General features: G+C 42.7%; 1 pseudogene; it reads right to left on the reverse strand.

Annotated features, from left to right (window-relative positions):
* Positions 1-15,221, reverse strand: part of LOC129694453 (NACHT, LRR and PYD domains-containing protein 3-like) — a 51,001-nt pseudogene extending 35,780 nt beyond the window's left edge.
* Positions 15,222-16,973: the final 1,752 nt, after the last annotated feature.

Raw genomic sequence — 16,973 nt, forward strand, 5'->3', positions numbered from 1 at the left:
GAACATATTATCTGGCTGCTATCACATTATTGTTTGGCACCTTGTGCGATTGTTTGCCATGTTTCACACAGCATTAAAAAAAAAATCACAAAATGCATTCATTAATGAAAATGCAGGGAACTCCGTCCATCCGGCAGCATCTGGTCAGATACAGTGGAAGACCCAAGGTCAGAATTGGGACTGTCCACAGATGCTGAGTATGACCTGCTGAGTATATCCAGAATTGTGTGTTTGTATTTCAGATTTCAAACATCTACAGCTGTATATGAATTAACAATATTAACTCACTGCAGCAGATGTCCTGCTATAACAAAAAAACTATTTTTAAAGATATGTTCCACCCACTTTACCTGTTATTACAATCTTTTACCTCTATATTCAGCTGCTTGCAAAACCTATTACATACAACATCTCCCCAAGGTTTCAGAATGCCCCACTCTAACATACTCCAACCCCCGATTTTGAAAGACAAGCTTGAGAAGATGGGGGTGGATTCCACCTTTATCTCCTGGATATACAACTACCTGATGGGTCGACCACAGTTTGTTAAGCCGGGGGACTTGTTTCCAAGACAGTGGTGTGTAATGTTGGAGCCCCACAGGGAACGGTTTTCTCTTCATCCTGTATACTGCAGACTATTAATATAAGTCTGACACATGCCACATACAGAAATATTCAGATGACAGCGATTGTGGCATGTGTAAGGAACGGACATGAGGAGGAATACAGGGACTTGACCAGTACTTTCTGTGTCTGGAGTAAAGAGAACGGTCTCATCCTGAATACTATCAAGACCAAAGAGATGGTTGTTAACTTTGGCAGGTCCAAGCTCCCCCTTCAGCCGGTTAACACTGCAGGGGCTGACATTGAAGTAGTGCAGACATATATATCTGGGAGTGCACCTTGATAACAAACTGGACTGGTCTGTCAACACCGATGTCCTCCACTAAAAAGGACAGAGCAGTCACTTTTTCGTCAGAAGGCACAAATCCTTCAATGCGTGCAATGACTTGCTGTGCCTATTTTACTATGCTGTGGTTGCAAGTGTCATTTTCTACGCTGTTGTCTGCTGGGGCTGTTGCCAGTGCTAAAAACAGCAAGAAGTTGGTCAAACTGGTAAAAAGAGCTAGCACCGTGCTGGGGGGGGGGGGGGGGGGGGGGGAAGAGTGGACTCTGTGGTGGATGTGCTCGTGAGGTGTATGAGGAGCAACTTGCAGGCCATTCTCGACAACTCCGGGCACCCCTTCCATGAAATTCTGGAGGGTCAAAAGAGCACACGGCTCCTCTCCCTGCGCTGTAGAACGAAGCGGTTCAGGAGATCCTTCACCCCTGCAGCCATTAGATTTTATAATACAGACCGCTAGGCTGGATGGGAATGCTTTGCATTTTTAAAAGTTAATTATTGGGTCTTTTTAAGTATTTATTGCTTTCAGGTATTGTCCACATTGTATTTTATGTATTTTTTGTCTGCTTTCGTTCTGAATGTGTGGGTTTGTTGGTTGTTGGCTCTTGGACATCTGAATTTCCTTGAGGGGATCAATAAAGCATTTATTTTTATTATTATTATAATTATTATTTCAAAAATGACAAACATTGTAAATATAAAGAAAGATTTGTGTGGCTATTTTTAAATCATGATTGAAGGATGTGCACAAAATTACAAGATCTCCATGTAGAATATTTCCTGGAACAGAAGCATCAAACACCAGCAACATAGAGGAGATGGGAAAAACACCCCATTGAAAACACAAAGGAATGGTATACCTCTGTAACTCAAGAACCAAATAACAAGCGCAGGAGTAGACCACCTGGCACCTCGTGTCTGCCCTGTATTCCAAATGCCTTTAAGCTGATCTACCCGAAGACCCAATTCATCATCTGTGCCAAATCCTTGAAGCTTTCAAATCCCCTGATCACCATATCATTATTCCAGAACAAGCAAGGTCAATGCACAACATCCACGCCTCATCTGACTGGAGGCGTCAACTCACAGAGAAAGGGAGGAAACACTCTTGAATGGAGAATTACCGCCACACTCTGCTGGCCCTCTTCCAAACACAACCCTGCCACCCAGGACGAAAGCTTCCACACCACCACGATACTCACTAGCTGGAAGGGGAAATAAACCATTTCATGGGCCAACTGCAAATATCCCAACTCTACTGGAAACTGTAGGCCCCACTGTCCCTATGGCACATCCCTGGGGTTTCCATTCCAGAATAGAAGGATTATATCCCAGGCCTGGACTCTGCAGGGTGTCCATGATGTCAGGTATCTGTCTGCAGTACCACCACCAGTCCCACTTCACAAGAGAATCATCCGTCTCATCTCTACAGGACGCTGCCCAAATCCGGCCAAAGGTTCGTTGGTACGTTACCGGGAGAGAGCTGGAGACGTCAGGTGCGAGGAGTGGCCCAATAGGAGGGTGAACTGGGTTCATGCCTACAGCCCTTCAAAGTAGGTGGAGGTGCCCCATGAGACACAAAGATGGGTGAGGAGAGGGAGGTCTGTTCACAGGAGTTGCACCAGGAGATCGAGCTCGCGGGCGGATCGGATTTGGTCTTTGAAAATGGCAATGCCTGCATGTGTAATATTTGCTTTAAGAATTTCACTGTGCAGTTACATATTGAACTACTGAACTGTTGAACAAACATTAGTTCCTCTCAGCACTCAGCTCTCCAACTGATTCATCCTCAAAAAAAAAAGGGAATAATTATTTGCTATCTTGCAGACATTCTCTATTATCATAGCTGAAAGATACAATTCTCTATTAAATGGTATTACTTCTGGTCCTGAACTATCCCAGCTGTGAACAGAATATTTCAATTATAAGCAGACTGGAGTGATTTAAGTCGTCTTCGCCGATAGATTTCTCCAGTCTCTCCATTCACATTGTTTGCTTATTCTGTATTTTGATTTCTATAGTGCACTATTACTGCGGACTGATGCTAAACTGCATTTTGTTGTACCCATACTTGTATCTGTGCAATGACATTAAAGTGGAATTGAATTGAATTCCTTGAAACTGGGGCGGACAGGCAGTGATCCAGAAGTACAGAATACTATGAGAAAAATAGGGTCAGTGGCAAAAATAGTTTTCTCCACAGTAGAGATGGCTAACACCAGGGGACATCGATTTAATGCAGGGACCTTGAGATTTAGAAGATGATCTTTCAGGAAGAATCTTTCAGCATTGATGGCTGCAGTCTGGGACACACTGCCTGAGGTGGTGTTGGAGGCAGGTACTCCGTCACAACATTGTAGGAGGTCCTTTCAAACTGTACATCGATAGTAGGCGACAGAGCAGGTGCTCAGAAATGGGATTAGTGTGGAGAAATTGACAGGTGGGATATGGATCAAAGGCTCATTTCTGCGCAGAATCTGATTCTGACCTCGATATGCTGACTTAACTTTTGCAGCAACTCAGATTATTTGTTTCCAAAAAGTGAGCTGATTTATCAGACAATTCCTGCATCCGCCCACCTGTGACGGTGCTGTCCCTGTAGATGTCAACTCTGGGCTCAGCCCCTTCCCTATTCCCACTTACGTGTAAACCTCATCTCGTGCATCAGTTGCACACGCACTGTCAGGGCAACATATATATGTCACAGAAGGCTCACAAACCTTTTTGTTCCTTTGATGTAGAGGCCACTGAATCACCTCCACAGTCACCACCTTCAGCCATGATGAAGACAGGTCTTCACAAACTCTGTAGCTCTGGAATAAACAATATTAACAGAACCATCAGGTGACAATTGAATGTGAAGGACATTGCCTTGTGAACCAACAAACATCATTACAGTGCAGCGGAGATGTGGAAAACACCCCATCCAAACAAGATGGTATCCCCTGTAAATTAACAAACAATAAAAGCAGGAGTAGACCACCTAGCTCTTCATGTCTTCCCAGTCATCCATAACACTTTGTCTGATCTATCTAAGGCAGCAATTCATCATTTGTGCCAGATCCCTGAAACTTTCAAACATCCTGATCTCCGTATCGCTATTCCAGACCAAACACGGTCAATCCCCAACATCCACACCTCACCTGTTTGGAGGCTTCAACACAGAGAAAGAGGAAAACTACGCAGTGATGGGGAATTACTGTCACGCTCTGCTGACCCTATTCTTACCACAACCCTGCCATCCAGGGCAAAAGCTTCCACACCATCATGTTACCCATTGCCAAATTCCCCACTAGCAGGAACGGGAAATAAACCATTTCATGGGCCAACTGCTGCTGGAAACTGTAGTCCCCACTGCTCCCATGGCACATTCCACCACATCCCTGGGGGTCCCATTCCAGAATAGAAGGATTATATCCCAGGCCTGGACTCTGCAGGGTCTCCATGATGTCAGGTATCTGTCTGCAGTACAACCACCTGTCCCACTTCACAGGAGAATCATCTGCCTCATCTCTACAGGACGCTGCCCAAACCCACCCAAAGGTTGATCGGACGGCGTTACCGGGAGAGAGCTGGAGACGTCAGGCGCTAGGAGTGGCCCAGTAGGAGGGTGAACTGGGTTCATGACTACAGCGCCTTCAAGGTAGGTGGAGTCGCCCCGCGGGACACAAAGATGGGTGAGGAGAGGGAGGTCAGTTCACAGGAACCACACCAGGACATCCAGCTCGCGGGTGGGTTGGATTTGGACATTGAAAATGGCGATGCCTACATGTGTAATATGTGCTTTAAGTATTTCACTGTACAGTTACATATTGAACTACTGAACTGTTGAACAAACATCTGTTCCTCTCAGCACTCAGCTCTCCAACTGATTCATCCTCAACAAACAGGGATTATCCTTTGCTATCTTGCAGACATTCTCTATTATCATAGCTGAAAGATACAATTCTGCATTAAATGGTACTACTTCTGGTCCTGAACTATCCCAGCTGTGGACAGGTGATCTCTCTCTACCTTTAAACAAACTCTAGCATCTAAATCAAACATATTTGTTTATCTTAACGTTGCATGTGATCTGGCCAAGTACAAATGACTACCATTTGTTACCAGTGTAATAAAGACAATGTGTATTTACTTTATTGTGAATGCAGAAAACAGTGGAAGTGCAATGTCGGATGATCCATTATCAGAAATGGGACTGTAATCAAATGCTGCTCAAACTGCTGAGTGTTTCCAGCAAGTTTCTCTTTTTCATTCAGATCTTCTGGAAAAACAATATTTAAAAACAATTCCATGCCCAAAAAAACGGTTGTGAAAGTCACACGTCATCTTACAGTGGTCAAAAGATTTGTGCAGATTTCATATTTCCACTCACATACCCAATAGTCCCAACTCAATTGAATAATGAAATGACAAAATCACACCATCAAATCTCCCGTCATCCCAGAGCACCAACTGCCATGAAACAAGCCAAAATAATGGTCCCTACATCATCAACTGGAACAATTTCAATAAACTTTGTTACCTATACCCAAGGACAATAAGGGAATGGAATATGTTACCATCCAACACATGTGCCGCCCAAATGTTAAGTCACTTAAAAATGGGATTGAGCAACTAGATCTGCTCAACTTGGTGAAAAAGGCCCACTTCAAAATGTAATCGCTACTCTACTCACTCAGACCTGCGCCCGATAACCACTGATGAGCTGTTTGCGCACTAATCAACTAGAACCAGAACCAGTCTTATCTGTGACCACAGGGCGAAACAAATGTGCAACTCCCCTTACAGAAGGCTCAGATAGGCCTTTACTCTGGCAGTTGAGGACGTTTATCAGCAAAAATAACTGAAAGCGGAAATAACAAGCTGACGGTTTCATTATGAAATGATTCCCTGAAAATTCAGCCATTTAATAACTGTAAAACACCTGGGACATTTGCTTTGACTCCAGCAGACTGCTCAGCTCATTCAACACAAGAAGTGTTGGTTGCAACATTATACAAGTGTGTGATGGATGTGCAGCGTGAATCTACAGCAACACATCCAATGACAAAACGCAGCAGCTCTGGCTCAAAATGCTTCTGCTTCAAATTATCACTGGGACACATTTACTAGGTATGATGCAAAGCCTACCTGAAGCGTCGCTGAAAATCTGTCCCAGCCCGTGTGCGCGATTTTGGCGCCGTTTAGAGGGGGGCGGGTTTAAAACGCGATTACCCCTAGGCTGTTCAAATCGAGGATGTTCAGCCTAGTTAATTATTAACGAAAAATCGCTGCAAAATTCCGTCGCTTTAGCTATTATTACTTTTAAGGGCTTTATATAATTGTTATAGTAGTTTAAAAATTAACCTCTAACTTCGGCAACGGGTCGGATCTCATACAGGGGACAACAGAAGGTAGGCTGTTTATTTTTACATTAAAAAGGGCTTCTTAAGATCCCTTTATACAAAGTTTAAAGTTGCGAGTAGCTAATTTTGGGCCCATTATATCCCGCAGTATTTTTCTGGGCATTTGAGGGTACAAATCTAGCGCACTGTGAACGTTCTAAACCAGCGCGTTCACAGGAACCCACTAGAAAGCTGATTTAAATTTACTTTAATTTACAGCAATTGAACACTAAATTCCTTCCATTTGGCCTATAAATTAATGTAAATGAGATTTAAAAATCATGTTTTATTATGAATTATTTGTGAATATTATTTGGGCACTTAGGCTATTTAAAAATGTTAATCATTTATTAAAAAATAGATAGATGTTTAGATCTAGTAATTGAAGTTTGAAATTAGCTCCAATTGGGTAACTAACTAATTATATGCTTTAATTTCAGGTCATCCAAGTAAGATTCTTTTATATTTGTTTCAGAGTTCTTCAATCTATGATAACTGAAAATTTGATTCAGTTCTCTTAATTTTTAAGAAAGTTATGGGCTTTTGACCAAAGATCTTATAGCAGAGCAAGGTAGACCACTCCTCGAAAAACGCGTAGTATGACGTGTGTGATTGTCGACGGCATTTTTTGAGGCATTTTATTGGGCTTCCCCCACACTGTCATGGCGTCCTTATCTAAATCTTCACATCACTGCTCTGCTATCAATTGTTCTAATTGTAAATCTAAACGACCCGACCTGTCATTCCTTAGGTTCCCCAATAAAAAAGAAAGGTGAGAAAATATTATTATTATTTTCAGTCGATATTCTGTCGTGAAAATGTTATTTTCTGTTCTCCCATCAATGGCCATCGGGAAACTAGGTTTGTCGGTACATTAGAAAGTTATTAAGACTTATTTTTAATAGATCTTTACTTACCATAATAATAGACAATTTTAACACTTCTGTACGTTTTTGGTTTTGTTCTTGTAAGGGATTGGTCTCCAAAATATGGCCCGCGGACACATTAGGCCCAGTGACCAGGAGATTTTTCGAGCTCAGATTCAAGTCCAAGAACGCGGCGGCTGTTACCCGTTATATCCCTTGAATTGTCGAGACATCACAAGCAAAGATCACAAGCCCGCCGTGAAGAAGGGTGCAATCAAAGATTATACAACTCTGCTCTATCATCTTTAGGTGCAATGGTGGGCCGGGGGGTTCGGCGGCCGCAATCAAAGATACAAGAGGAGCTCTGCTCTATCTTTCGTCGGAATGGGACGGCTGCACGTTATAATGTGCTATCGTCCCACTCCCTCTTCTCCCTTCTCCCTCTCCCCCTTCTCCCTCCCCCCTTCTCTTCTCTCGATCTCTCTCTCCCCTCTCTTCTCGCGATCTTTCTCTCCCTCTCTTCTCTCGCTTCCTCTCTTCTCTCGATCTTCCTCCCTTCCCTCCTCCCTCCTCTCTCCCTCCCTTACCTCTTCGTGAGAGTTGGCAGCTCTGCTATGCCTTGAGTCCAAAAAAGGATAGAAAGAAAATATTTAATGGTCTTTGTAAGAAGATTTTAATAAGCTCTTCTACGTTTAAGGTAAATTGACATATTAGAGGCAAAAAGCATCTTCAATATACAGGTCTCCCCACACAACTGAAAACAATTACATTTAAGTGATATATCATCCATTGTTCAGGCATGTAGTTATGATCATCTTTTTTCTTATTAGTTAATCCTAAAAGATATCTCCTGTAATTTCAGATGTCAACAGTGGGTCCAGAATACTCGTCAACAAGATCTCCTACACCGAACTGCAGAGTATTTGTCAAATAACTGCCGTTTTATGTACATTGTGTGAAATTGTGATTTGTTAACTGCACAAAACTAATGCAAATGGCGATATATTTATTATTGTATCTACGTTGGACATTTTGCTCTTTGGTGTCAGAACGCGAGGTGGGAGATTGCAACCTTCACGTGGTCGGCCTGTTTCGACAAATGCAATCAACCCGGTGTGCACAGCCAAATAAGATCAAATAGAACGTTGTCCTACAACTTTAGGCTGTGCACGCCATACGCAAGAGGAAGAAGTGTCAGAACGCAGTCTGAAGAAGGCTTCCGACCTGCAACGTCACCTATTCCTTTTCTCCAGAGATGCTGCCTGACCCACTGAGTTACTCCAGCATTTTGTGTCTATCTCTGTTTAGATTGGACTCGTGGGTGGAGATTGCGGCTGGTCTGGTGATCTAGAACGAGGGCCAAAGTCTCAGAATATGGGTCATGATATTTAGTAATGAGACAAGGAGCAGTTTCTTCACTCTGGGAATCTTGGAATTCTTGATCGCGTGAGGTGGTGGAAGTCGAGTCCTTGAAAGGAGAGATATTTTTTTTCAAATACGAAAAGGATGAAGGATGATGGAGATAATGTGGGAATAAGGTGTTGAGGTGCAGGATCAACAATAATCTTACTGATGGTGGTGCGAACTTAGATGGCTTATCCTTGCTTCTATTTCTTACAGAGATACAGTGCGGAAACAGGCCCTTTGGCCCACCGCGTCCGCTTTGACCAGCGATCCCCGCACACTAACACCATCCTACACACACTAGGGACAATTTACACTTATACCAAGCCTACAAACCTGTATGTCTTTGGAGTGTGGGAGGAAACCGAAGATCTCGGAGAACACCCATTCAGTCACGGGGAGAATGTACGAACTCAGTACAGACAGCACCCACTGTAAGGCAGCAACTTTACTGCTGCACCACCATGCCGCCCTTAATCCACTAGGGCACTAGGTTACAATAAACTTCCTACATATTCCAGGAATGCATCTCATAAAAATGGGAGAGGTTTAAATGCATTGTAAAATCTGCTCTCAGTTTCCTAGATCGGTATTGCTCTAATGGCCTCTTTGTATCATTTTCTTTGATTTAAACCATCCATTGTTCTGCATTTAGATTTTATTTTTTCCCCTGTGGATCACAAGGCACTGTTTGTTTCAGGAGTGACTCTAATCTCCAGCGTAATTTGACAAGACAGCCAAGAGGGCAAACACAGGCAGTTCAGAGCTGCTGCCTGTATCGCATGAGAGAACAAGAATGAGACCAACTTGTTTTTTGCAGATCATCAACCCTTGACTGATGTTATCAATGCCGATGGTGACTCAAGGAGACTCAACCAGGTGGTGGTTTACAAAGGTCCATGCCCATTGTTCCTCATGGCATACCAGCAGCCTCAACAGATCACCTAGTCATAGAGTCTCACAGCGTAGAAGCAGGCCCTTCAGCTCAACTTGCCCACGCTGGCCAACATGTCCCATCTACACTAGTCCCACATGCCTGCATTTGGCCCATACCCCTCTAAACCTGTCCTAACCATCAAATAACCTAGCAGAACTGTCATATGAAGAAAAATTTAAAAGACTAGGCTTGTATTCACTGGAGTTTAGAAGGATGAGGGGGAATCTTATCATATTGTTTACAGTGTACTATGTTTACAGATTCTGTTGTGCTGCTGAAAGTAAGAATTTAATTGTTCTATCTGGGACAAGCTAGATGCAGGAAATTGTTCTACATGACAATAAAACACTCCTGTTAGATGCAAGGGGATCTTATAGAAACATCTAAATGAAAAAAAGGACTGAACAAGCTAGATACAGGAAAAATGTTCCCAATGTTGGGCGAGTCCAGAACCAGGGGCCACAGTCTTAGAACAAAGGGGAGGCCATTTAAGACTGAGGTGAGAAAAAACTTTTTCACCCAGAGAGTTGTGAATTTGTGGAATTCTCTGCCACAGAGGGCAGTGGAGGCCAAATCACTGGGTGGATTTAAGAGAGAGTTAGATAGATCTCTAGGGGCTAGTGGAATCAAGGGATATGGGGAGAGGGCAGGCATGGGTTATCGATTGGGGCTGATCAGCCATGATCACAATGAATGGCGGTGTTGGCTCGAAGGGCCAAATGGCCTCCTCCTGCACCTATTTTCTATGTTTCTAGAACACTCAACCAGCAATCCTCGAGCCCACCAGCTCATCCCGTAGTCAATTCATCAGCTTTTCCATAAGAACTTCCATCAGTTCTTCCAAAAGAATGACAATCAGACAATCTCGATTCCCCTCAGCCCATCAAGCAGCACCTTAATTCGCACAGAAGTCTGAACTATTGAATGCTCACTGCATCTCTTTCCATGTCAGCAAGTTAATATCCAGCTGCATATGAACCATGTGAAAAATGAATAAATAGATGCATGTGGTGCAGTGATTTGTGCAGCACTATAGGCCTGGAGACCAAGAGGAGTTCACCATTGAACGGAGTTTGAACTGGGGGCTTGAGGCCCCCAACCGAGGAAGAACAAAGGAAGGGACGAACTTTATTTCGCCTTCCATCACAGTGAGGAATGTGCAGGAGTCACTCTGGTGAATGTCCGTATTAAAATGTGTTTTTGAGTGCTGTTGCTTTTAATTGTATGACTGACCTGGCCAATGAAATACCTCGTATGTTGCAAAACATACTTGGCAAATAAAATCTGATTGATTCTGAAAAGCCTTTCCCTTCCATACTCTTTCCTCTCTCTGATCTTTTTGCAGTTGACTGCCTTTCTGTACTTGTTGCAAGAGATTGTCGCGGCATCCAGCATCCTCGGAGAATGTAGAATTAAAGGCAGAGGCAATGCCAGTTTTAAAGATGGTTATTTGCCTCAAGATTGGATTATTGGATCTCCAGAAACTCTCCCCAGAGGCTCTGGGAGACACAAGGTTCAAGAGGGAACACAAAAAGCCTAATTAGGAAGAACATTAAGAGTAAGATTTTCAATTAAAATATTGTAATTGATGGAACCTTGCCTTTAAATTGGTTCTTGGATGAAACCCTGATGGTTCTAACATTGTCTCTTTAAATTTACTCTCCTTTTAACACTTGCATTAAAACACACAGCCACCACCATTCACAGTGATACTGCCCGGCAGTCTCATAATTACAGTCAACACAGCCACCTTGACAGCCACACAAAATGATGTCAATAAAAATTGTTTTCCTTGTTTAAGAAGTTCAATTTAGAATTATTTGAAATTGTGGGGGTTGGTACAAAATACTGCTGACCCACAAATGTGTTGCTATGAGACAATTCACATTTAAAAAATCCATGTCTCAAAAAAAGCAAGAAGGTGCCCATGTTATTTGACCAACTTATCAGATGAATTTAAATATGTAGGTATGTATGCATTAATTTTGCTCCTAATGCCCTTTTCCAAATCATTATAACCATATGACATACAACCATATAACAATTAAAGCACGGAAACAGGCCATCTCGGCCCTACAAGTCCGTGCCGAACAACTTTTTCCCTTAGTCCCACCTGCCTGCACTCATACCATAACCCTCCATTCCCTTCTCTTCCATATGCCTATCCAATTTATTTTTAAATGATACCAACGAACCTGCCGCCACCACTTCCACTGGAAGCTCATTCCACACCGCTGCCACTCTCTGAGTAAAGAAGTTCCCCCTCATGTTACCCCTAAACTTCTGTCCCTTAATTCTGAAGTCATGTCCTCTTGTTAGAATCTTCCCTATTCTCAAAGGGAAAAGCTTGTCCACATCAACTCTGTCTATCCCTCTCATCATTTTAAAGACCTCTATCAAGTCCCCCCTTAACCTTCTGCGCTCCAGAGAATAAAGACCTAACTTATTCAACCTATCTCTGTAACTTAGTTGTTGAAACCCAGGCAACATTCTAGTAAATCTCCTCTGTACTCTCTCTATTTTGTTGACATCCTTCCTATAATTGGGCGACCAAAATTGTACACCATACTCCAGATTTGGTCTCACCAATGCCTTGTACAATTTTAACATTACATCCCAGCTTCTATACTCAATGCTCTGATTTATAAAGGCTAGCATACAAAAAGCTTTCTTTACCACCCTATCTATATGACATTCCACCTTCAAGGAACTATGCACGGTTATTCCCAGATCCCTCTGTTCAACTGTATTCTTCAATTCCCTACCATTTACCATGTACGTCCTATTTTGATTAGTCCTGCCAAGGTGTAGCACCTCACATTTATCAGCATTAAACTCCATCTGCCATCTTTCAGCCCAACACAGATCCCTGAGGCACCCCACTAGTCACCTGCCTCCAACCCGACAAACAGCCATCCACCATTACCCTCTGGCTTCTCCCATTCAGCCACTGTTGAATCCATCTTGCTATTCCAGCATTTATACCCAACAGTTGAACCTTCTTAACCAACCTTCCATGAGGAACCTTGTCAAAGGCCTTACTAAAGTCCATATAGACAACATCCATTGCTTTACCCTCGTCAATTTCCCTAGTAACCTCTTCAAAAAATTCAAGTAGTTTAGTCAAACATGACCTTCCAGGCACAAATCCATGTTGACTGTTCCTAATCAGACCCTGTTTATCCAGATGCTTATATATATTATCTCTAAGTATCTTTTCCATTAATTTGCCCACCACTGAAGTCAAACTAACAGCTCTATAATTGCTAGGTTTACTCTTAGAACCCTTTTTAAACAATGGAACAACATGCGCAGTACGCCAATCCTCCGGCACTATTCCCGTTTCTAATGACATTTGCAATATTTCTGTCATAGCCCCGGCTATTTCTACACTAACTTCCCTCAATGTCCTAGGGAATATCCTGTTGGGACCTGGAGACTTATCCACTTTTATATTTTTCAAAAGTGTCAGTACTTCTTTTACTTTGAAACTCATAGTATCCATAGCTACTCTACTCGTTTCCCTTACCTCACATAATTCAATATCCTTCTCCTTGGTGAATATCGAAGAAAATAAATTGTTCAATATCTCCCAAATCTCTTTTGGCTCTGCAGATAGCTGCCCACTCTGTCTCTCCAATGGACCAATTTTATCCCTCGTTATCCTTTTGCTATTAATATAGCTGTAGAAACCCTTTGGACTTACTTTCACCTTACTTGCCAAAGCAACCTCATATCTTCTTTTAGCTTTTCTAAATTTCTTTTTTAAGATTCTTTTTACATTCCTTATACTCCTTAAGCACCTCATTTACTTCATGCTGCCTATAATTATTGTAGATCTCCCTCTTTTTCCGAACAAGATGTCCAATTTCCCTTGAAAACCAGGGCTCTTTCCAATTTTTACCGTTTCCTTTCAACCGAACAGGAACATAAAGATTCTGTACTCTTAAAATTTCCCCGTTAAATGTCCTCCATTTCTCTTCTACATCTTTCCCATCAAACAAAATGTCCCAGTTCACTCCTTTTAAATCATCTCGCATCTCATCAAAGTTAGCCTTTCTCCAATCAAAAATCTCAACCCTAGGTCCAGTTCTGACCTCCTCCATAATTATATTGAAATATATTAATATATATGGTAAACAGTTGCGTCCCCAACACCAAGCCTTGCGGCAAAAAAATCCAGAAGATTAGTCAAACATGATTTCCCTTTCATAAATCCATGTTGACTTGGACTAATTATTTTACTGCTATCCAAATGCCCCATTATTACATCTTTAATAATTGACTCCAGCATCTTTCACACCACCAAAGTCGGGCTAACTGGTCTGTAATTCCCCGTTTTCTCTCAGGCTCCTTTCTTGAAAAGTGGGATTGCATTAGCTTCTGACGCTACATTTACCATTTAAATAATCGTAAACTATCAATGCGTTTTGAAATAAATGTTACTCAGGACGCAAGCTAAGGAATGGGATAATTGTCAGCTGTTAGTTGGACAAAATCAGGACATTTTATTATTTGCAAAATATATTTCTCAATGTTTCTTGTTTAAAGCCTGCAATCACCCAAACTACTTATTTATTTATCATCTAATAACAGACAAGCCTGCAGCATGGAATGATGTCAACAATCCTGATTGGGCACCCACTGTGAGCAGGATAGACAATGTGCACAAGAATGCCATGCACGTGCAACAAGAAGAGAGTATTAAAGCAGATTTGGTCGCAGCTATAGATGCTTGAGATGCTTTATTTCAAAACGCATTGATAGTTTACGATTATTTAAATGGTAAATGTAGCTTCAGAAGCGTTTTATTTTGCATGTTAAAACCCACCTGAGAACCATGGGCGATTTTGCAATTTTACTGACGGATTTTTCACTTTTAAAACTTTCATATAACAAATGAATAAAGATAAAAATGTCAATAATGCCTTACTTTTGATGAAATGCAGCGAGCAAACGCGATAAGTCCCGATATTTTGGATCTTTAAATCTCCACGACAAATGGAGACTCCGCTGTTTTTGCACCTTCAGCTCCCTCTTGAATTTACCTTAGTTTCTATCTTTATTTTGGACTGTAAATTTAGGTAGCTGTGCCTCACGGTCACTCCGACTGGCACAGTAAATTGCAGCTCAAAAACTGTCCGTTTTCGATGTTTTTAACGGGTGTGAAAGTGCGTGATTTCCCATTCACTAACATGTACCGGAAGTGACGCATGTCCTCCAGTTGAATTTTGCGGTCACATGGGTGCGGATCTACGCTCCAGTGACCTTTCGTGAAATCACCCTATAAGATCTTTGCTTATGACTGTCCACGAACACAGCTTTTTTGTTATGTCCATGGAAAATCAATAGGGAACAAGATGCTAATTTCCGAGTATGAAAATGGCCATAACTTTTTAAATACTTGAGATATGAAAGTGAATTAGGTGTCAAATTAAATTTCTTTTAATGCTTTATCTGATGGGATAAATTGCAGACTTGATTTTTTTAATCTCAAAATTTTGTAACATTGGTACATTTACTCACTGGAGCGTAGATTCAATGTGCTGCTGACAGACAAGAACAAATCACATTTATGGGAAATTTAACTAAAGTCTTTCCCCAAGATTAGAGCCGTCCACTGGGGAGCGGCGGACAAAATACTCACCGATGGATGGATGGATGTCAATCTGCTGTCCTCGCTCCCCGGCCCTGAGTCTCCCCGCCCGGACAGTGGGGCCCCGCTCCCCACAGGGTCCTAGAGTCTCCCCGACCTGACTGCCAGTAGCTAAGGTGGCCGCCTATGGCTTCAATCCTGTTAACTTCAGTAGGAGACTGCCAGTACTTAAGATGGCCGCCTAGCACTTCACTCCTATTGACTTCAATGGGAGACTGCCAGTACTTAAGATGGCCGCCTAGCACTTCACTCCTATTGATTTCAATGGGAGACTGCCAGTACTTAAGATGGCCGCCTATGGCTTCACCCTTTAATGGACCCTTCCACTGGGGAGCCGCGGACAAAATCAAAGATCTCACCGATGGATGTCAATCTGCTGTCGTCGCTCCCCGGCCCTGAGTCTCCCCGCCCCCGCCCGCCCGGACAGCGGGACTCCACTCCCCCGGCCTGGACATTGGCGTCTCCTCTCCTCGCTCCCCAGCCCGTGGTCTCCCTCTCTCGTCTCCTCCCTCTTCTCTCTTCTCCCCCGCCGCGGCCACGACCCGCCGCCGCTGCAACCAAAGATCTTTGGCTGCAACAGGTCGGTCCAAAGATCTTTGCTATAAGATGCTGCAGGTTTGAAATCAAACCGGAAAACACAACCTCAAGTTCCCATTTAGGTTGCACACCACCTGTATTTAAAATATCGATGAGTCCAAATGGTGAACTCTCTCCCCAAAACAGAACATGTCACATGTCATGGGTGGAATTGGCTGGCTGCTCACACCTTCTACTCAAATAAAACAAATGCTGTTCTGACACGTAAACGCAACTCAAACATTTACCACACATTTCTAATTCCAAGAAAGATTAAAATTGAAAAAGTCACGGGCTGTTAGGTGGTTAATTGGAATAAGTTTGGAACTTATTAACTATTTGGAACTTTGATAAATTATTGGAAAGACTAAATTTCACGAGAGCATCAATTGAGGTGTATAGAGTAATGAGATGAGGGACGAAAGGAGGAGGACCAGTTTCCCTGAGCAATTTGGTCGAATACAGGGTAGCACGGTGATACAGGAGTTAGCTGAAAGATTGTAGACATAGAAACATAGAAATTAGGTGCAGGAGTAGGCCATTCGGCCATTCGAGCCTGCACCGCCATTCAATATGATCATGACTGATCATCCAACTCAGTATCCCGTACCTGCCTTCTCTCCATACCCTCTGATCCCCTTAGCCACAAGGGCCACATCTAACTCCCTCTTAAATATAGCCAATGAACTGGCCTCGACTACCCTCTGCGGCAAAGAGTTCCAGAGATTCACCACTCTCTGTGTGAAAAAAGTTCTTCTCATCTCGGTTTTTTAAAGGATTTCCCCCTTATCCTTAAGCTGTGACCCCTTGTCCTGGACTTCCCTAACATCGGGAACAATCTTCCTGCATCTAGCCTGTCCAACCCCTTAAGAATTTTGTAAGTTTTTATAAGATCCCCTCTCAATCTCCTAAATTCTAGAGAGTATAAACCAAGTTTATCCAGTTTTTCTTCATAAGACAGTCCTGACATCCCAGAAATCAGTCTGGTGAACCTTCTCTGCACTTCCTCTATGGCAATAATGTCCTTCCTCAGATTTGGAGACCAAAACTGTACGCAATACTCCAGGTGTGGTCTCACCAAGACCCTGTACAACTGCAGTAGAACCTCCCTGCTCCTATATTCAAATCCTTTTGCTATGAAAGCTAACATACCATTCGCTTTCTTCACTGCCTGCTGCACCTGCATGCCTACTTTCAATGACTGGTGTACCATGACACCCAGGCCTCGCTGCATCTCCCCTTT

The sequence above is a fragment of the Leucoraja erinacea genome, unplaced genomic scaffold, assembly GCF_028641065.1.
Source record: "Leucoraja erinacea ecotype New England unplaced genomic scaffold, Leri_hhj_1 Leri_677S, whole genome shotgun sequence".
NCBI classification, from domain to species: domain Eukaryota; kingdom Metazoa; phylum Chordata; class Chondrichthyes; order Rajiformes; family Rajidae; genus Leucoraja; species Leucoraja erinaceus.